Below are 23216 nucleotides of genomic sequence, written 5' to 3' on the forward strand. Positions count from 1 at the left end.
GGCCATTATTCTCCTGCACTTCCAGCTTCTTCCTGAGTAATATATTATCTTTAACCAACATATCTTGATTTTGTTTCAGTAACATTAACTCCTTATTTGTATTTTGTGTCTCTGTTTTAAATTGTGACATATCCTGCTTTAAAACTTTTATTTCTTCCTTTTGTTCTTTTAATTCTTTATCCAAACTTTTTATTTGAGGATTTAAGGAATTCCCCAAATTTACTACCAAGTCCCATGGTTTTTATAAGTCTTGGTTTTTGATGAACGGGTTTTCTCAAGGCTCTCTGAGTTTTTGTTGGTTTTTTTTTGTTCTGTTTTTTACCGACTTTAGAAGAGGAGTCAATGATAGTACATGGGGCTCTATTGCATATATGACCTGTTGGAAGTCTGTACTTGAGGCTTTTGAGGCTTATTTTAATAAATTACCATATATACTCAACTATAAACCAATCCGATTATAAACTGAGGCAACCTTCCCCTTCTCCCCCCTAAAAAGGAGGAAAAAAGGTTCACTCTAATATAAACCCAGAGTGTATATATTCAGTTGCCCTGCCTTGCATCGAGTTCTCCTTCCCTTCCTGCCCAGCTTTGCATCTAGCCTACAATACCCACTTCAGGCCTTCCTTAAGCCCTGGTGGTCCAGAGGTGAGTCGGGACAGAAGCGATCCTTTCCACATCCCGTTCCAGCCAACTGCTAACCACCCCACCTCCTGGACCCTTTGTAGGCTTCCCACAGGCCTGCCTTAAGCACTGATGATCTAGCAGTGAGCTGGGACAGGAGTGAACCTTCCTGCATCCTGTCCCAGGAAGTGGGGCAGGAGTGATTTTTGTTTGCTTTTGCCCACTGTGTGGAGCCGTGATCAGAAATGACTGTTCAAGTTCCTGGGACAGTCTCATAAGATCGGGAGAACTTTTGAGACTGCCCCGAGAACTTTCTTTGCACAGAGCAGGAGCAAATAAAAATTGTTCCTTCCATTCTTCACTGCTAGACCACCAGGGTTCAAAAGGTATGCTGGAGAATGGTCTGTGAGGCGGGAAAGAAAGCGGGGTGGTTAACAGTTGGCAGGGACAGGACACAGGAAAGATCGCTCCTGACCCGGCTCACCACTGGACCACCAGGGCTTAAGGCTGGCCCACTGGAGGCCTTCAATTGGTCCAGGAGGTGGGAGGGAAGCAAAGTGGTTAACAGCTGGCTAGGACAGCTTACTGCTGGACCATCAAGGCTTAAGGCAGGCCCGCAGGAGGCCTACAAAGGGTCTAGGTGAGGGAGGGGGAGCGCACAGACTTGAGAACCAGAATATAAACCGAGATGCCCATTTTTGGGCCACTTTTTTTGCACAAAAATCTCAGGTTATATTCAAGTACTAGTCTTTAAGCCCATTACATTAACGGGTGCTAGAATATATGTATGTATGTCTTTCTTTCTTTCTCTCTCTCTCCCCTTGGCCGCTTTCTGTCTCTCTCTTTCCTCGGCTGTCAACCATCACCCCTTGCCTGTTCCACCTGTCTAGCAGTAGGCCTTCTCCCTTCCTTTTACCTCTCCCTGTCCAGCAGCACTCCTTACCTGCTCCCCCTGTCCCTTTTCCCTGCTCCCCCTGTCCAGCAGCACTTCTTCCCTGCTCCCCAGTCACTCTTCCCTGCTCCCCCTGTCCAGCAGCACTTCTTACCTGCTCCCCTGTTCCTCTTCCCTGCTCTCCCTGTCCAGCAGCACTCCTTCTTTTCTCCCCTGACCCTCTTCCCTGCTCCCCCTGTCCAGCAGCACTCCTTAACTGCTCCCCCTGTCCAGCATGCAGCTCCTCTTCTTTAAAACAGCCTACCGGCTGTAACGAACCTCGCAGGCCGCTCTGAGGCACGGTTAACATGGCCACTGTATGGTTGGGGTTTTTTTTACTGTCTCTCTGTCTTTTTAATTGGCTACTGTATGTGTGCCTTTTTTTTCCATCTATCTCCTTGGCTGTTGTTTGGTTGTTTGTATTTTTTTGTTCTCTGTCTCCTTGCCCACTGTGTCTCTTTTTTTTTGCTGTCTATCTCCTTAACTTTTGTCTGTCTGTCTATCTCCTTGGTTGCTGTTTGTTTTTGTTTTTTTGCTGATTGTCTACTTGGTCGCTGTCAGTCTGTCTGTCTCATTGGCTGCTGTATGTCTGTATGTCTTTTTTGCAGTCTAACTCCTTGGCCACTGTACGTCTGTATGTATTTTTTTCCAGAATTTATCCTTGGGCATTGTACTTTTTATTTTTTTCCGTTTGTCTCCTTGGCTGTTTGTATTTTTGTTTTTTGCTGTCTCCTTGCCCACTGTCTCTGTCTGTCTACTTGGACGCTGTATGTAAGTATGTCTGTATTTTTTTTGTTGTCTGTCTCCTTGGCTGCTGTATGTCTGTTTGTCATTTGTTTCCTGTGTCTCTCTCTCTCTCCTTAGTGTTTTGTTATTTTTTTCAATCTGTCTCTTTAGCCCCCTGTCCTTCTGTGAGTGTCTGTGTGTCTCTCTCTCCTTGTCCTCTGTGTTTTGTGATTTTTTCAATCTGTCTCTTTAGCCCCCTGTCCTTCTGTGAGTGTCTGTGTGTCTCTGTCCTTGTCCACTGTTTGTTTTTTTAAATCTCTGTTTTGCTCCTGATCCCCTCTGTTTCCATGCTCGCGGATCTGAGTGTAGGGCCATTTTGTAGGGCTGGGTCTGGCGGCGCCGTGTAGGGCGGAAGCAGGAGGCGGGGCCTCAGCACCTGCCGGGCGGCTCGTGCCGCCGGCCCCCAGGAGTTCGAGGCCGGCGGCGGACATGCCTGGCGTGCCATGGTGCAGGAGGAACAGAGATCGGTGCTATTTTGAAAGCAGCGGCAGGAAGTGGAGAGCAGGTGGTGACATAAAACGCACGCATGCGCACTCGTGTTTCCGCGACGGATCAGGGAACACGACTTTTGAGTGCGCATGCGCAGCCTAGCATTTTATTATATTAGATATACAGTAATCTTTATTAAGCTCTTTCTAACATTAGAACAAATAATTGCAAACTGCTATTAAGTGTATTTTGACAGTTTTGTATTTAGCAAGTTTGCCCCTATTGAGAGTGTGTTGTGAGAATATTATAATTTAAATTATGAAGACCCATATTTTACCTCCAAGCAAAGTACTGCCCGCACTCCGCACACATGGACCTCGGCTTATGAAAACTGAAAGTAAAAACTACAGTGATTTTTACATTGCTGACTTTGCACCACGTTTCGAATGACAACTGATATAGCTCCACATAGAGGCCAATACCTAAGGAGCTTATCCCAAATTTCAACACACTACTGTATTTACCATATTACTTGCAATTGCATTATTCAAAAAATAAAACACAAAGAGTAGCCTCCCACCCCAGACTACCTTACAATCCCTACAAATATCCTTTGTGGAATAAGGTCACATTTGGTCAAGGATGCTACCTGCTCCTTGGTGGAATGGGCCTTCAGCACTGAAGGGACAGGCTGAGCAAATAAGTTGAAGCAATCACTTCTTTAATCTTGTATCATGCTAGAGTTGCCTTAGAGGCTGCCTCTCCTGTGTGCCCTGAAAAAAAAATATAGCCCTGAATGAATACCCTCTCCCCCCTCCCCTTCCAGACCTCATCTGTACTCAGGGGTTCTCGGAACTCCAGTCATGCGATTTTCAAAATGATGGTGGTCCTCGCCAAACTGGGAACTGCCAGCCTTTCCTGCACCACATTACTGTCATTCAAAGCTCAGACCCTCGGGTTTATCCTCTCCAGGGTGCCTTCCTGACTTAGCTGCCCCTCTGTCTGCCTGTGGGAGACTAAATTTACAGACCCTACCAGTGCCCACCCCACAGCTTCTCCAATCTGCCATAGTAATACAGACTTACTAACAGCACTCCTTGTGGAATCAGTCGCAGTCTCCTAGCTGCCTATGCCCTCTCTCCCCCCCTAAAATAACCCCAAAACAAAACTGCCTCTTCTGCAGTGGGAGTTGAAAACACAGCAGTTCATTTGTCCTGCATTAGGACATTCAACTTAACCAGTTTCAGTTTGATTTTTAGCCTGTTCTCAAGTTCCCAAATAGACACTCCAGGTTCTTTCTCTAAGGACAGGGAGGAAGAGCTGAGACACACCACACTGTCCACTTGCATCTGAATTGAGACCCTAACAGCAAAATGTACCTCACTTGACCTGGGCTGCACAGGTTACAAACATCTACCATTTCCTAGATACTGAGAAATACTATTCAGATGTGTGCTACACAGGGGTTTTATAGGTCAGGGTTTGTTTTTTTTTTTTTTTAATATGTTTATTAAATTTTCCAACTACAATTGTGCATACAAATAATTCATGCACATATAATATTACAAGAAAAGCACAATAAACTTACATATAGTAATAAGCAATTATTTTCCCCACCCTCCCACCTATTAATCAAGAAAGTAAATACCCACAAGAAACTATCTAAAAATTCCCCAAAACAATTCCAGTACAAACTCCTCCCCCCTCCCTCCCAACCTGGATGTGTATGTTTAAAGGTCAGTAAAATAAAGTCAGTTATCATTCCTTACAAAATTTAGTCAAGGGCTCCCAAACATCCATAAATTTCCTATACCTTCCCTGCTGTATAGCCATCAGACGTTCCATTTTAAAAGTATAACAAAGGGATTCCCACCAGAAAGTGTAATTGAACCTATCCCAGTTCTTCCAATTCTTCAAAGAGAAGTTTGTTATTCCTAGTAGATATTTGACTTTTAGCTCTCATTAACGTATCAAATAGGATGAATTTGGACTTGGAGGATGAGATGTACGATGTCTGCATCTATGAGACAAACAAGGTTTTTCTTATTACATAGAGCATTTTGGACTACAGTTCGTTTACAGAAATTAGATAGTTCAAAGTCTAATATATGCTGGCACTGTCATCTTGAAGCTGGGACTATGGATCATTTATTATACTATTGACCCTTAAATTTTGGAGATCTATCTGGGATCAAGTGAACAATATAGGTCATGTTAAAACCAGTGAATCTTGGTCTGCATCGGTTGACTGGATTACATAACCAAAGTGTTTTGACTAGTCTAGAGGGCTGCTAAGGAAAGGCTGTTAGCATAAAATCCAGTCAGAATATGCTTACTAATAGAATAATAGTTTCATGATTTCAACCTTAAATTGTAGTTTATTCATTGCATTTAGCTGTTAACCTAATAAATTGCACTCTAGAAATATTGACAGTTGTATCTTTGCTAAATCGCTTGGGGCCCATCTTTAATAAGAATTTATTTTAGTATTATACAGCTTGCAAGCTTTCGCTGATCATCTTCTGTGGGATATCAGGTCATCAAAGATGTTTGGAATTTAGCCTTGTTTTAAAGATTTTATTTTTTAACATCTCCCCCCAACAAGTGAACTTTTGCCCTGAATCTTTGTATTGATGAAAGTAGTTAGTTATACAAATCCTAAAGTGACATGAATTTAAATTTTAAATAATAAAAACTAGTCCAGCACCAAGTGAATATCTTCAAGCTGGTTTGGAGTAAGGTGATTTGTTGTAATCCTGAACTGATAGGCCACACTTGTCTCTGCAAAGCCAGACTAACTTATTAAGCAGGGCTATAAATCAACGATTTTGTTCATTGCTTAACTGATTGATGTACTTGACTACGATTTAAAATTGTGCATAAATGTTAATGTGTGTCTTTCATTTGTACAGAGTGCACATATGGAGCTACCAGTTTTATTGTCCTACCACAATGCTGAAAGTAGCTGCATTTCTGAAATAAGACTTGAAAATGTGAAAGTTGATGCGGTGACATCATCTCTCAGTACTTCCAAAGTTGCAAAGTCACACTGTAAGAATGCAAAAGCTTTGCACTGTGGAACTAAACATTTGCACAGTGGAAGAAAAAAACGTTTTCACTATGGAAGTTGGAAAACACATTGGAAGCCTGTCAGGCAAAAAAGCTCTCGTGAGCAGCCAAAATGAAGAGAAAAAAAAACCATATCGCTTTTTGTGTTCCACAGCCTTGTCACAGATTCCAGTACACCCCCCAATGGAACAACACTTGCAAGAATCCAGCTGAGAAAAATGGGAGGCGCAGCTAGTGGAAGGCAAGGCTAGATTTTGGATTAGTTGCTAAAATGCTTCTTAGGATCTTAGTTTTTCTTTATAGTTGTATCTTTTGTGCATACAGAGCTTATTCTGTATTATTCAATCAAAGTGAGCTGATCTGGTTTGCCAAGGTTAGTTTTTGTCAGGAAACAGTTCGTTTGCTATCCTTACCTTACATCAGCTTTTTCTGTATTTTTCCTTTTGTCTTTTAGGCAATGAAAAAAATATTTTATAAAGTATGTATACATCTGAAATTAGATAATTGTTCCTTTTCTGTTTAGAACCTCCTGTCATGCAAGTATGCATTTAAGCAAATTTTAAAAACTTTGTACTGCGAGGTCACACTGAGTAGCTGCCATTGTTTTGACATTGGGGGAGGGGAGAAACTGAATGAAGTGCAGCTTTCTATCCAGACTTTCTATTGGATAGAAGCCTGTGAAAAGTATAAACTCGTTATACTGTATTCTGTCAGAACTTAGCTTAATTTATACCATTGCTTTTTTTAAAATTTATATGTATTAAACGAGTTGCATACAATTCTGAAGTTACTACACCTTAATTTCCCGAATTATGGCGCAGAACAGCTGTACACTGTTTTCTGTTAGGGAATGTAAGGAATCTGCTAAAGCAGAGAAAATACACTTACCGCAAGGTAGATGTATGATGGGTTATATCAGGGGTCTCAAAGTCCCTCCTTGAGGGCCGTAATCCAGTCGGGTTTTCAGGATTTCCCCAGTGAATATGCAAGAGATCTGTGTGCATGCACTTCTTTCAATGCATATTCATTGGGGAAATCCTGAAAACCCGACTGGATTGCAGCCCTCAAGGAGGGGACTTTGAGACCCCTGGGTTATATAGATGCATGTTACACTATTTATTTGAGCGGCATTAAGTGGTCTGCATCATCTACTCTGGTAATAGTCATGAAAAGCACAGACCACACCCCTTCCCCACCCATTGAAAGCTATACATGGGAATTAGCATGTGCTCAGTGTCTAGCTGCCATGTTAAATATTAGTGCAGCTCTGCATTAACCCATACTAATTCCAGCATTGTGCTTCCATGCTAATGTAAGGGTCCCTAATCGTTTTATCTTTTTCTCCTATTTTAAAAGCATTTGGAAAATATTAAAGCATTGAATTCAAGTTACATCTTAAGTCGTATAGCTCTCATTGTAGTGCTTACAATGAAATGTAAATCACTGTTTAAACCTACAAAATTGAAATCAAAGTGTTGCCACAATGTATTATAATTATGTATTCTTTTGATACTGTTTATCAGGTTGCATGTTCATCTTTTTAAAAATGTTCCATAACACTTCACTTTATTAATAATACATCTAAACCCTTTTTAAATGCATACTTGTCTACCTTGTTAAAATTTTAAAAAAGTCCTTAGTACAGATTGACTCTTACTGAACACACAGTATTCTTCTTTGTGTTTACATTAGAGCTTTAAAATAATAACATCTCAGCTTTGTTTTTTTTTGTTTTTTTATCTTCATGAAGCTATACCATTCCATCTCAAAATGTCTGCAAATTTTAAGATTTGTCATAGGGTCATTTACTAGCAAGGAACACTAACACTGTAAACACATGTTGTTTACTGCTGAATCCATTGCATACAATGGGCCTAGCAGTAAATACTGCAAATAAGTACATGCAGACTATTAGTAAATGCCATCCTATATTTGTTACAGGGCCAAGACTATGGATACGAGGCACAACAGATAGTTTCTTTGTGAATGTAAGTTTAACATGCTTGTGACCCCACCCCTCTTCCCCCATGATGCAGTAGGGCCACTTCAATGCAACGCATTTCCAGAACGGAACAGCTCTGCTAAGAAGAAAACAGCTTCAGTTGACATCACTCTAGTTTTCTGAGATTGGAGCTATGCTGCCAGGGGTTGGATTATTGCACGCGACACCTTTTTATCTTAAGTGCGTAATTCACAGAAAGGTTTCCTTCATTTGGACCGTCTAGTTTCAAAATAGCACCTAGAGAGCAGAGCCCATGTCTCTTATCCGAGTTCCATGTAATGATCTGTTTATGGGTGGTCCACCGTGAATATGGAAAGGCACCATTGAACTGTTATAGTAAGGTGTCATGAAGTGCCAAGACTGGTTTTAATGAGCTGGTGGCATGAGTCTTATGGAGGCCTCTTCAGTGCCAGTAGAAATGTCATTGCACACTTCAGCCCTTCAATACTTGTTGATGGTAGGCATTGACTTTTTAAAATTCAGTTCATTTGCCTATGTTAATCTAAAAACACCATGATCTGACACTTGAGGACCATTCACTGTATAAAAGGAAAATGTTTTAGAGCTTACTCGAGGTAGATAAGGGAAACTGGAGCCTACATTGTCAAAGACTGCATAAGTTATTCTAGCCATACAGTCAGTATGGGCATGTAGTTGCCTGAGTGGAATAAAGATAAAAGCCATTCTGCCATCCCAAGAAAATGAAAGATATATTCATCATATTAAAGAATGACACGGGGACAAATTTTTCCCCGTCCCCGCAGGAATTCAATTTTCCCGTCCTGTCCCCGTGAGTTTTGTCCCTGTCCCATTCCTGTAAGCTCAGCCTTAACCACACAGGCCTCAAACATTTATGATTTTAAAGTGTTTGAGGCTTCTGCAGAGGAGGACAGAGCTTGCAGGAATGGGATAGGAAAAGAACTCAACGGGATGAAAAAATGAGTTTCCGTGGGGACGAGGAAAAATTTGTTCCTGTGTCATTCTCTACACCATATATTATATTTCAAAACATAGTTGCGGATGGCAGCTACATGCACACAAGGCAAATACCACCATTACAGTAATGACATTTGCTATTTAAAATAAAATACAGAATTTGTGAATTTTTAAAGGTCAATATACAGTCTTGGGAGACTGGTTTATGTTTCTGATAATAGTTCTAAATAGTTGGAGATAACTACTTTGATCACAAGAAACACTAAAAGATATAAATAGTAATCAAAAGTATGTATAATTGTTTAATTTAATACAGCCATAATATTTTGCATAATTTCAAATTCTGCATTGTGTTACTGGTTGAACTACATAAACTCTTGTCATTCTGTTGCAATACTAATTGAATTAAACTTTAACTGACTTTTTATAATGTACAGCATACAAGTGTATAGTTACAAAACTTGAAAGCATAATATTTTCAGATGCTTGCAAAAATGGATACAGAACTTTTTTTCACCTGTTATTTAAACACAATTTTATACAGTCAAGGTGTAGCTTTCTAAAATGAAAGTTGAATGTGAATGTTCTCTTTAAAGAATGCTTTTCTTGCCTTTTTCATTACAAAATCTGTTGAATGTATTCAATAAATTTTGGTATGTTATAATGAGCACTTTTGCCTGTCTACATTTTTTTTGAAGATATTGTAAACTATAAGCCTACCTCAAAATATATAATAACTAAACGTATTCCTATGCTTTTATAAACTGAGACATTGGATTTGAATTCTACAAAAATGAAGTTACTAAGTAACTTTTTTTACTCACAAATCCCCAATTCTACAGTCGACTCCACCTAAGTGCACAGTCCCGGTTTTTTTTGGGGGGGTGTTTACATTAAAGTAAATGGACATAAACTCTGGATAATTGCACTTCTGATAGGGAGAGGAGGAGATAATGAATGCTGCGGATGGGCCGACTGGATGGGCCGTTTAGCATTTATCTGCCATCATCTAAGAGTTAATCTTGAATCCTTATTTCAGTCTGATTAGTAATCAAAAGCAGCAAAACAAAACTCTAGGATTCAGGATTATAGGCCTAGCAGTCAGAAACAATTACATCTCTATTTTGCTTTGGTCTAGTCTCTGGTTTGGGCTGGTCCAGTTTATCACGTGCTCATAGCTGCAGGAACTAGAAAGTTTCTTGACCAGCACTGCTCAACCTTCTAGCACAAAGGTAGGCAAGTCCAGTCCTCGAGAGTCACAGGCAGGTCAGGTTTTCAGGATATCCATCTATCTCAAGCATATTTATTGTGGATATCCTAAAAACCTGACCTGCTTGTGGCTCTCAAGTAGAGAGTTGCGCAGGGACAGAAATCCCACCGGTCCCAGTCAAAGTCCCACCCGTCCCCACCTGTCCCCGTGAGGAATCCCCCCATCCCCACCCGTCCCCGCGAGGAATTCCCTCTGTCCCCACCCATCCCTGCCCGTCCCTATAAACTTCAGAAATAGTTATTTCATTTAATTGTGCTACTGAATTAAAGGCTCTGGTAGAAACCCATTTACAAATAAGCAGAGACTTTATTAATTTGGAAATATTAATTGGGAAGAATACATACTTTGTAAACGGGTTTCTACCAGAGCCTCTAATGTTTATAAATTTTTATCAACACAACTAATATACTACTTTATCCTGAAGCAAAAAAAAAAAAAAAGAAATATAATTTTTTTTCCTACCTTTGTTGCCTGGTTTCTGCTTTCCTCATGTTCTCATTCAATTCCTTCCATCCACTATCTCTCTTCTCTCTGCGTCTTCCATTTGCTCTGTTACTGTGCCTCTCCCTTTCTCCCCCCTTCCAAATTGGTCTGGCACCCATCTTCTTCCCTCCGCTACCCCCATAGTCTGGCATCTCTGTCTTCTTCCCTACCAGCGTCTTCGCCCCACTCTCTCTTCCCCATTTCCCTTCAGTGTCTTCGCCCCACTCTCTCTTCCCCATTTCCCTTCAGTGTCTTCGCCCCACTCTCTCTTCCCCATTTCCCTTCAGTGTCTTTGCCCCACTCTCTCTTCCCCATTTCCCTTAAGCGTCTTCGCCCCACTCTCTCTTCCCCATTTCCCTTCAGTGTCTTTGCCCCACTCTCTCTTCCCCATTTCCCTTAAGCGTCTTCGCCCCACTCTCTCTTCCCCATTTCCCTTAAGCGTCTTCGCCCCACTCTCTCTTCCCCATTTCCCTTAAGCGTCTTCTCCCCACTCTCTCTTCCCCATTTCCCTTAAGCGTCTTCTCCCCACTCTCTCTTCCCCATTTCCCTTAAGCGTCTTCTCCCCACTCTCTCTTCCCCATTTCCCTTAAGCGTCTTCGCCCCACTCTCTCTTCCCCATTTCCCTTAAGCGTCTTCTCCCCACTCTCTCTTCCCCATTTCCCTTAAGCGTCTTCTCCCCACTCTCTCTTCCCCATTTCCCTTAAGCGTCTTCTCCCCACTCTCTCTTCCCCATTTCCCTTAAGCGTCTTCTCCCCACTCTCTTCCCCATTTCCCTTAAGCATCCTTCTCCCCACTCTCTCTCTTCCCCATTTCCTTTCAGCGTCCTTCTTCCCCCTCTCTCTTCCCCATTTCCTTTCAGCGTCCTTCTCCCCCCATTTTCCCCATGTCCTGTCAGCGTCTTTCTCCTCCCTCTGTCTTCCCCATGTCCTTTCAGTGTCCTTCTCCATCCCTTTGTCTTCCCCATGTCCTTTCAGCGTCCTTCTCCACCTCTTTGTCTTCCCCATGTCCTTTCAGCATCCTCCACCCCGTTGTCTTCCCCATGTTCTTTCAGCATCTTTCTCCCCCCTCAGTTTTACCCATTTCCCTTAAGCGTCTTTTCCTCTCCACTCCACCTTTCCTCCCTTTCTCCCTCCCTGCCCCTTACCTTCGTGGCGCTTCCCCGCCCGATCGACAACAGAACAGGCCCGGTCCGACAAACCTCTCTGCCCTGAATCCAGCTGCTGTAAGAAGGTAATTTAGATTCGCGGCTACAGGGCAGGGAGGTTTGTCAGACTGGGCCTGTTGTCGGTCGGTTGGTCGGTGGAAAGCGCCACGAAGGTAAGGGGATCTGGCCGGTTCTGCACCCCCCCCCCTAAGACTGCCCCGGGGCGGACCTCCCCCTCCCCCCCATTGGTACGCCACTGCCTTGAATTTTTCCTACCTGCCCTGCCGCAGCACACAGCCGACCGGAAGTCTTCCCGATGTCAGCGCTGACGTCGGAGGGAGGGAGGGCTTTTCTTTTGACCATATCCTCTGTAACTTTTGGCAGAAATCTTTGAAGCCAAGCTTGGAATCACTTGCATTAATTTAGGCTAGGACAGTTTATGCTCTATTAAATTTGAAGTTAATTTATTATTTTTTAAATTGTTTTAATAATGCATTTTATATAATGTATACATGAATTGCTAGTGTCTTTGAGCTTTTATAGATGTCAACTCCAGATGCAGGCACTCAGCTAAAGCATTTCTGTGCTGGGTCGATGGGATCCATAATTAATAAATACCAGTGTTTCTATATTACTGGTGCAGACTTCTTTTAACAATCTCTGCTGTAGGTTTTGATTTTGATTTGTAGAGTTAATTCCATATTCTGTTAGTGCAGAAATCTTTTAACAAGTATTTTCAGGACCAGTAAATGTGGCTACAGTGATTCCAACCATACTGGAGAATTCTGTTGAGGCTGCAGTGACTCCAGGCCTGACAAGAATTCCAGTCCAGGCTTTCCAGAGTGCAGCTCATAGCAAGCTTTCCAGAAGCCAATTCTTACATCATCTGAAACTCTTGTGTCTGCCAGGGTCAGGTTCCAGAGACTTTCTCATACCTAAATTCTTGATCCAAAGAATATGACTCCTGCTTCACATCCTCTCTGTGTTTTCAGATTTCTGGCTCCTTCCTTATATAAACTAATCAAAGAAATGTACTTAGTTCAATCAAAAAGTATCACCTTATTTCATATATGTTTTGTTTTATTTCTATATTTCTTTTATTTTTATTTCTATATTTGTTTTATTTCTATCTTTAAAAGTGGATTAATACAGCTACTCTACCATTTGGCTCCCTCCTGTAAGGTTCCTGCCATGGATCTTCCAAGATTCAGATTCTAGTATGCAAGGTTTAGTTCCTGCCTCGGAAATTCCAGCTCTTGCTTCCAAGATTCTGGCCCCAAAATGCAATACTTCAGTTCCTGTAAGAGTTTAATTTATTATTATTAAGCTGCTATATAAAATAGTTAATCACAAATTGTTTGAAAACAGACTATTTAAAAAATTTTGCAAGCTAATGTTTTGCCAAAATAATTACATCCGATTGAGGTATACTGATCTTTTTTCACACATTTTGCCAAGAGTAATTTCTTGCAAAAGTTAGCAATGGAAGCTCTTATGCATCTTTAGCAAACTATCACAAAAATGGGTTGCTGACCTAGGGAAAATGTAGTAGATTAGTACATCGGCTCTTCAATGTTCATTCTGTGAAAAGATACATTAAATGTTTGTTTTTTAAACGCTAAAACACTATTGCAATGCCAAAAATTAAAGTGAGAGAAAATGCAATATAAAACAAAACAATTCATGGGTTTGGGGTTGTTTTTTGTTTTGTTTTGTTTTTAAATATACAGGTACCATCAATAACAAATTAAAATTCAGTCAAGTTCAGGATACATATTTAGAGAAAAGCCTGGGTTTTCAAAGATATCAAATCACATTCAGATCTCAATGCTAGTGGAAGAGAATTTCACATACTAGGAACCACTGCTATAAACATTTTCATATGAGAAAATGCTAGCTTAATTTTATTATTTATTTAAAAATGTATATACTGCTTAAAAATCTAGGCAGTTTACAATCAACATGCACAATAATTAAAAACTACATCATATATCTAACAGGTACTGCTACCCACACTGCTGATCATATTGATGTTACTCACATAAATGCATAATTGACTAATTATATCTTCTACATATATGTATCTCTGATCTTACATAAACTGCTAATCATCATTCATTTCACATAAATGCATCAACAAATAACAGTCAGACTCATAATCAAAAAAAATAAACATCCACAAAGCATCCTAAATTGGCATTTGGATGCCCAAATGCCAATAATCAAAACTGTACATCTAGGGCTTCTTTTACTAAGGCGCGCTAACTGATTTAGTGTGGTCTAAACGCTAAGGCACTTATAGAATATAATGGGCGCCTTAGCATTTAGCGTGCACTAAATCGATTAGCTCACGCTAAATTGGTTAGTGTGCCTTAGTAAAAGGACCCCCTAGTGAGGTGTTCCAGCCTCTGCGTTCAGAGCACGAGATGGGTGTGGTGGTATGTTATGGGAGGGTTAGACATGGATGTCTTCCAGTGATAAACATTTTGCAAGACATCCTGGATGGAACTTATACATTTGGTACTAGACCTGTTTTAGAAGGGTCTAAATGCCACAAAGACGCCCAAACTGACCAGGTGGCCTAACTCCTCCTTATTTGCTGGATTTAGTTTCCTTAATGATTGGTAGACAAGATCATATACAACAAAATCAATTCTGTTTACAAATTCCATTGCCTAAATCAATTAAGTTATTCTAAACTAAACTAAACCTTAGGTTTGTATACCGCGCCATCTCCACAAGCGTAGAGCTCGGCACGAGTCCTTCTTTTAGTTATAAAGCTGCAACTATTTGGAATAAACTTCCTCTCACTGTTAGATCAGAAACTAATTATTTAGTTTTTAGAAAGCTCTTAAAAACAGTTGTCAAGAAATTTTTGAACAGATTTTTTTCAATATAGCCTGTTTAACCGGGTTTATTTCCGGTCATCTGCTTTATTGCAATCCACCTGGAACTTATAAGGGTTATGACGGAATATAAAAAGCTTTGCGATGTAATGATCACTGCCTGCATCAAGGTAAAACACCCCTACACTCCCCCAGTGCTCACTGCCCCCTTTCCACCATACAAAAAATAGAACAAAAAAGTACATACCTGTCTCTAAAACAGCAGCATCTGGTATGGGGAATACTAGTAGAGCTGTACTCAAGTGTCTTAAGTAGCCTGGTGGGTGGGCTAATGAGCCATAGAAAGGAACACCGAAGACCCAAACCCATAAGCCACTACATTTATGGTAGAACGTGTGAGCCCACCCAAAACCTACTATACTGCCATATAGGTGCCACCTGCAGCCATAAGGTATATTGGGGTAGTACCCAGGAGGGTATAGTAGGTGTGTATCGGGGCTCACCCTAAATTATAAGGGGGTTAGGGTGAGATACACAGCTGGCACCCTTCATGTGAAGTTCACAGTAGTACCCTCTAAGGTGTTCCATTGCTCTATCGGGATGTCTGTGTGGCCAGTCCATTACTATCCTGGCCCCATCCACGTCCAAATGATCAGGATTAGGATATTTTCAACCTGCTACTACTGCTACAACTGATCAAAAATGGGGTATAAAGTTAGAGGTTCTAGCGGCCTAGACTTCCCAGTAGACAATACTTCTAAGAAGATGATTTAAAAAGTAGTAATATTTGGACAGCCAGCAGTTTACCATTCGAAAATGTATATTTTTGCACCTCCAACTTTGGATGTTCAGCTGGAAATATCCAAGTTGGACTTGAATGTGTTTTTTTTCTAAAATGCCCCTCCATGTCTTCAAGAGGGGGTTTTGGTTTTAGTTTTTTTTAATATCTCTTGTCTTACATAAACGCAATTGACCTGGCAATGTGTTCTACATTTTAACCCCTGCAACTGAAAACATAGAATTCCTAATTCTTGCACACACACATTATATTCCTTTCCCTCTCTGTAGGCAATCTCATAACATTTTCAGATCTTAATACCCTAGCACAAGGGTAGGCAATTCCGGTCCTTGAGAGCCGGAGCCAGGTTAGGTTTTCAGGATATCCACAATGAATAAGTATGAGATGGATTTGCATGCACTGCCTCCTTGAGATGCAAATCTATCTCATGCATATTTATTGTGGATATCCTGAAACCTGACCTGGCTCCGGCTCTTGAGGACTGGAATTGCCTACCCCTGCCCTAGCTGGATCAAAGCAGCCAAATAACAAGGACATAGTCCTTAAAGTATCTTAAAAGACAAACATATAGTAGAATCTTAAATTCTATGGGAGCTTTTGACTAAGCTGAACTACGGTAAGCACTAGAACGTGCTTACCGAAGCATAAAATGATATAGCGTGGGGTGTGCTGAGAAGTGTTGGTAATTGTACAATATATGTGCACTGTCCACATGCAAAAATATTTTTTTATATATATTTTTTTGTGCAGGGACATGCCTAGAGGGTGGAGACTGGCCAAATTGGGTACTGCAACTACATTGCCGTGTGTTACCAATTAGAGCAGCTTTAGGTGGCAGTAAGAGCTCATGTGCTAATGTGAATATTAGTGAATAGCTATTATTTTAAAAATTCAGAAGATCACCACTTTACTCCAGTGGTAAAAAGTGGCCTCAGTGCGCCCATATGAGTAATTCCCAGGTGCTATGGCCATTTTTAAAGCTGTTTGTTAAAAGGCCCTTATATGAGCAGAAATATGTAGACCGTATAAAGAAATTGATATCTTTTCAAATCTAGTTTTGCAAACAATAATCCTAGCTGCCATATTCTGTATTAACACGACGGGGTGGTGCTAAACATGCTGGGGCCTAGGGTAGAAACTAGGGAGGTGTTCTTAATTCCACTTCTCCCCACCCACCGAATGCCCTCCCATCCAGCATCTCTCTTTTTGCCCTCCCTTCTTCTCTAACCCCACCCCCAGATCTACCACATGCTGTCTCATCCAGCATCCCTTCCTTCATTTAAAAATCAGCTGCTCCAAGGGGCCCCCCATGGGTCGGCATGTCCTTCCTTTCTCTTCTTCCCATTCTGAACCCCCCCCAACACTTTTTTAAAATGCAAAGGGGTTAATTATCTAGCACTGCATGTGGATTTTCCGGTGCTGTCTGCCCCCCTCTGATACAACTTTCTGTTTTCATTTGGGTGGACCGCAGCAGGGGAACAGCATCGAGGAATCTGTGAGCAGCACTAGAGAATCACTGCTGCGGTCGGAATGGGGTGGGGAGCAGAGAAGGACATTCCGGCCCATGGGGCCATCTCTGAAGCTGTGGGACCCAGGGATGTTACCCTATTTGCCCCCCCCCCCCCAACACCAGCCCTGATTATTATAAACTGTTCAACTGCTTCTTGGCAATGCCTATGTAGAGGATGTTACAGTAGTCCAATTTTTATAGAATGTAAGTAATAATTTTTATAGATATCGATAGAGGAAAAAGAATGTATCTGACAATCTAAATTTGGCATATGTTACAGCACTTATTTGGTTAACTCCCCCCCCCCCCCCACCCTTTAAGTCTGAGTCTAACAAGTTCCCAGACTATGAACAAATAAGCACATACACATATTTGCTATTGAATACTGGACAAAGTTCAAAAAAAGATATGGATATGCATTTATTTGAAACAATATAGGAAATATCAACATTTCCTTTTTAAAAATTTATGTTTGTAATACATTATAATTGCGTTTTAATGGACTCACTTATAATGGAACCTCATCTAAAGCAGATGAGGTCCACTGGTCCCGGCCGTGCGCCATTATAAACATACAGAAAATCATTGCATAGAGTGGACTTGCATATAACAGACAACCAATTTGGTCCCCAGAGCCACTTTTAGCTGTAGTTTTCTTTGGCTATAATGGACATGCAAGCTCTGCCTACAAGGCACGTGGCATGCCGATGATATAATATCAAAAGGAAAGAGTATTTTTCTTTCCAGTACAGTATTACATAATGCTTTAGAACATCTTTTAGTGTTCTGGTTTTTGCAATCATTTCATGCCATACCAATGTTTTGCTGAGTTTTATTCTTGATGTTGCCGATATGCTTGTGCAGTGACTGTTGTTCATTGATTGAATGTTGGTTCAAGTTGACCTAAATAAAGTTTTAAAAAAATGCATATAACAGACTCTGGAAATAACGGACCATTTTTCCAGATCCCTTGAAGTCCGTTATAACGAGACTATACTGTCTACAAATTCAAAGAATTAAATTTGAAATGCAAATACAGAAAATAGGATCCAAATACTGTGGCTCGAAAGCTACAATCTAATAGTTTACATAGAAACATAGAAGATGACGGCAGATAAGGGCCATAGCCCATCAGGTCTGCCCACTTTACTGACCCACCCCCAAGTCTACTATCCTAGGGATCCCACTCCTGGTGACAGGTTCCCTTGGCTTAACCCTAAGGGATCCCACATGGGCATCCCATTTGCTCTTAAATTCTTTTTTCAAGTTTCAAGTTTTTCAAGTTTATTAGGTTTTTATATACCGCCTATCAAGGTTATCTAAGCGGTTTAACAATCAGGTACTCAAGCATTTTCCCTATCTGTCCCAGTGGGCTCACAATCTATCTAACGTACCTGGGGCTATGGAGGATTAAGTGACTTGCCCAGGATCACAAGGAGCAGCGCTGGATTTGAACCCACAACTCCAGGGTGCTGAGGCTGTAGCTTTAACCACTGCGCCACACACTCCGCTGTTTGCCTCGATCACCTGCACCGGGAGCTCGTTCCAAGGATCAACCACTCTCTTGGTGAAGAAATATTTCCTGGTGTCGCCATGAAATTTCCCGCCCCTGAATTTGAGCGGATGCCCTCTTGTGGCTGAGGGTCCTTTGAGAAAGAGAATCTCTTCTTCCATCTCGATACGGCCGGTAATATACTTAAACGTCTCGATCATGTCTCCTCTCTCCCTACGTTCCTCGAGTAAGTACAGCTGCAAATTTTTCAGCCTTTCCTCGTACGATAGATCCTTGAGCCCCGAGACCATCCTGGTGGCCATCCGTTGCACCAACTCTACTCTCAGCACATCTTTTCAGTAGTGTGGCCTCCAGAATTGCACACAGTATTCCAAATGAGGTCTCACCATGGTTCTGTATAATGGCATTATGACTTCAGGCTTCCGGCTGATGAAACTCCTGCGGATGCAACCTAACAACTGTCTTGCCTTAGATGAAGCCTTCTCCACATGATCAGCAGTTTTCATGTCTGCGCTGATGATCACTCCCAAGTCTCGTTATGTTGAAGTTCTAGCTAAGGTCTCACCATTCAAGGTGTAAGTTCTGCACGGATTTCTGCTGCTGAGGTGCATGATCTTGTATTTCTTAGCGTTGAAGCCCAGCTGCCAGGTCAAGGACCAAAGCTCCAACAAATGTAGGTCCTGGGTCATACTAGCGGGTGAATTGCCGTCTCTCACTATATTGCATAGTTTGGCGTCGTCAGTGAATAACGTTATCTTACCTTGAAGCCCCTGAGTTAGGTCCCCTATGAATATGTTGAAAAGGAGCAGGCCCCAGACTGAGCCCTGCGGTACTCCACTGGTCACCTCCGATGTTTTAGAGAGTGTACCGTTAACTACCACCCTCTGAAGTCTGCCACTCAGCCAGTCATTGACCCATGTAGTTAGCCAGCCCCATTGATTTCATCTTGCTCAACAGCCTGCAATGCGGGACACTATCAAAACCTTTGCTGAAGTCTAAGTATACGACGTCCACGGATTCTCCCAAGTCTAGCTGTTTTGTTATCCAGTCAAAGAAGCTGATGAGATTGGATTGGCAGGACCTACCCTTGGTGAATCCGTGTTTGTGTTATCAGGGGGAGGGGGAGGAGGAGGACAAGAAACCAGAAACCACCGGGAGATAGTTTTTTATTTGAAATTTTGCAACCAAGAAAAAGGAATAAACTGAACTTATTACTTATACATTACTAGTCTTTAAGCCCGTTACATTAACGGGTGCTAGAGATTTCTCAGCTTCCTCCCCCTCCCTTCCCCTTCCTGTCCCGTCAACCCCCTTGTTTCCCTTTGCACAGTCTCCCTGCTTCATCCGCTCCTTCTCCTGCGCGGACCACCGGAGCAGAGGGGGCTGCCAGCCAGGGCTGGCGGAGAGGAGCTAGGCGGCTGGAGAAGTAGCAGCAGCCGCTGCTGATTGCAGCCTCTGTCCCGCCTTCGCCTCCCTGGATTTGCTAGAGCGGCCTGCAAGGTTCGCTACAGTGTCTGGCGAACCTAAGCAGGCCGCTTTGAAGAGCACCAGCAGTGGGAGGGAGGAGTCGCTGGCATACACGCTAGTGCAGGCATCGTGAGCACTGGCACAGAAGCACAGCTCATGCCACCAGGACTCACGGATTTTCGACAGCGCATGCGCGCTTAGCCTTTTATTATTATGGATTAACCTGATATATAGCAAAGGCATATAACAACTTTAAAAAAGGCACCTTTTCCTTCTGAAAAGAATTGCAGTGGAGAAGGCTCAAAGAAAACATAAATATTTGGAAAGGAAATGATACATTTGCATGGAAATCTCAATTGAAAATATGCTCCTAGAGGAACAATATTTCCTATGTGATTTTTTAAACCTGAAACATAATTTTTCCTGTCTTTATCTTAGTGTACACTATTGTTCAATAATATGTTCAGTTTATCTGTTGAAAATCTTGCCTCTGGAACCAAAAAAATATTAAGGGATCTAGATTTAGCTTGTTCCAAGTTCTGTCCAGGTACAATAGGTATAAGCCCTCCAAGGACAGGGAAAATAATGTGGAGTCAACATTCCGCCCTTGATGGTCAGGGAGACTACTATGGGGCGGAATTAAGCATGGATATCCAAGGCCAGGCCCTAGGGGGGTGCACAGCCAGCTGGGTCTGAAACCTCCTGGGACCTGCACTTCAGCGCAGCTGCCAGTCCACCCCCACGGCCAAGAAAAAAGGCTAAGAAGCCAGCGGGAGCGGCAAAAGCGTCCTTTAAGGAATACCCTTCCGATCTGGCTCTATCCTGCCCCCTTTGGGATGCCACTGGACAGCGTTCTCAGCCATTGGTTGACCTCAGCCATTGGTCGACGCTTTCACCGCTCCCGCAGGCTTCTTAGCCTTTTTCGAACTGTAACAGTGGCATACCAAGGGTGGGAGGGTGTGTCAAAAGAGATGATGGACGGGGGGGGGGGGTGTGTAAAAATATGATGGTCATCTGGTGTCACATACCCTAGGTACGCCACTGGTTTGGACAATTTCCTGGAGGAAAAGTCCATAGTCTTATTGAGAAAGACATGGGGGAAGCCACTGCTTGCCCTGGATCAGTAGCATCGAATGTTGCTACTCCTTCGGATTCTAGAATCTTGTTACTCTCTGGGATCTTGCTGTTCTTTGAGATTGTGTATGGAATGTTGCTACTCCTTGAGTTTTGGCCAGATACTAGGGACCTGGATTAGCCACTGTGAGAACGGGCTACTGGGCTTGATGGACCATTGGTCTGACCCAGTGAGGCTATTCATATGTTCTCATATATGGCTCCAGAAACAAAGAGAATGGATTGAGACATCTGGGTTATGCTTCCACTGCAGTAAGGAGGACAGATTGAGACATCTGGGTTTTACTTCCATTACTTTCAATGGAAGTAAAACATGGATGTTTCAATTCGTCCTCCTTGTTCTCGAGCCATATGGTAACCCTAATGTAGTTAACCTTTAGCATTGTCCAACTTGCCATTTAGGTATATGTGCACACCAGCACTAAATATTGAAGGTGCCCGCATGTCTCCTGGCTCTCCCCCAACGCCATCCCTGACTGCCTCTCCACTGCCCACTATTCAGCCCAGTGAAAATGCTCTAAATATTCACTTTAGGTTTGCAGCTGACCAGGGAGTGCAGCGGGACTTGAAACCAGGCTTCTCTGGTTTTCAGCCCATTGCTCGACCTCTTAGGCTACTCTCCATCCCACAAAACCCACTAGAAACGTCCCATAAATGACACGGGAAACAAAATAAAACAAGCTTGTGGTCTGCGTGCCCCTATCATCAAGGGCTGTAAATAATCTTAGTGTTCAGATAAGGGCACCATAAATCAATCCTTGCGGACTGGGGAAGGTCATGGACAAAGCAGGGACAATCCTCGTATTTATATATGTGGTTACAAAATAAGGGAGATCAGTGCCTAAGTTAGTCCTGAGGCAGTGCCTAACTTTAGTCCTTTATATCCCGTAGTCAAAAGTAAGACACTGACAAATATTCACTTTTATATACACCACTCAGTATCCTATAAATTCTTAAGCTCCTTATTTTATTCTTTTAGGGCTTCAGCTATGCCATTGGTTAACCAGACATTTTCTATGGTTACCCATATGATTTGGGCCATGGCTTCCTCACTAACCCCATTATACACTTTTTTGTCATGTTTTTTTTACTTATTTCAACTCTTTAGAGTGCTCCTTGCTAAATCAATAACTTAATTCTTGTACAAATTTAAAACTTATCTTAATTTAGTCTTCTTATTCACATCGGGAAGGGACCTGTCATTTCGACATGTTTCACCCGTAGGCTGCTTCAAGAGAAGTCAAGTTTCAAGTTTTAAAGTTTTATTAGGTTTTTATATACCGCCTATCAAGGTTATCTAAGCGGTTTTACAATCAGGTACTCAAGCATTTTCCCTCTCTGTCCCGGTGGGCTCACATCTATCTAAGTCCCCCCCTTTTGTAACTTATCTGCACCTTCCTGATCTGTATAGTATTTCTTGAGACAAGAAAATGTCTGGTTCTCCACTATATTCTCTTATCACTTGATTGCCTGATATGTAATTTTCATAATTGAATCCTCTACCACACCATGTAATGTACATGAATCACTGTTATGTAATTTATCTAGATAATCTTTATTATGCAATTCTTTTGGTAATGTCCAAATCTATAATTTGTATTCCGCCTTGAACAATATATAATGTATTCAAAATTAATTTTCCTATGAACTGCTTTCCTACCTTCTTCTACTCTATGTTTATAACCTAACTAATTTATTTTTCTCAAGTACTTTAGCAAGAATGTGAGCCTTTGGGACAGTCAGGGAACTCTAAGTACTCTCTCTTCATCTTAATTAATCTTACTTATTGCATTTCTTCTGTTTCTACTGTAAACCGCTTAGAACTTCACGGGTACAGCGGTATATAAGAAATAAAATTATTATTATTATTAACCAATGGCATATCTGAAGCCCCAAAAGAGCAATGACAGGTCCCTTCCCAATGTGAATAAGAAGACTAAATTAAGATCAGTTTTTAAATTTGTATAAGAATTAAGTTATTGATTCAGCACGGAGCACTCTAAAGAGCTGAAATAAGTAAAAAAAAAAAAAACCATGAAAAAAGTGTATAATGGGGCTAGTGAGGAAGCCATGGCCCAAATCATATGGGTAACCATAGAAAATGTCTGGTTTTTATCTGCCATCATTTATTTTATTTTTGGTTTTTGATATTATTTTTCTCTTATTTCTGATGTACAATTATCACCTCTATATAATTATTGTTGTTGGTTCCATAAAAGGACTATTCAATTGCTCTCTAACTAGGATCGTGCCACTTGCCTTGCAGCAGGGGGGGG

At 41.7% G+C, this 23216-nt stretch overlaps 1 protein-coding gene across 4 annotated transcripts in view; it reads left to right on the top strand.

Moving 5' to 3' along the window:
* The window catches only part of ATP11C (ATPase phospholipid transporting 11C), a 281152-nt gene extending 271711 nt beyond the window's left edge, over window positions 1-9441 (top strand). For all 4 annotated transcript variants that reach the window (XR_004539497.1, XR_004539499.1, XR_004539498.1 and 1 more), the window contains one exon: window positions 5680-9441. The gene's annotated coding sequence lies outside the window, so the exon portion shown is untranslated. The remainder of the gene's footprint in view (window positions 1-5679) is intronic.
* The last annotated feature ends 13775 nt before the right edge of the window (window positions 9442-23216 follow it).

This window comes from Geotrypetes seraphini, chromosome 5 (assembly GCF_902459505.1).
Source record: "Geotrypetes seraphini chromosome 5, aGeoSer1.1, whole genome shotgun sequence".
Lineage (NCBI taxonomy): Eukaryota > Metazoa > Chordata > Amphibia > Gymnophiona > Dermophiidae > Geotrypetes > Geotrypetes seraphini.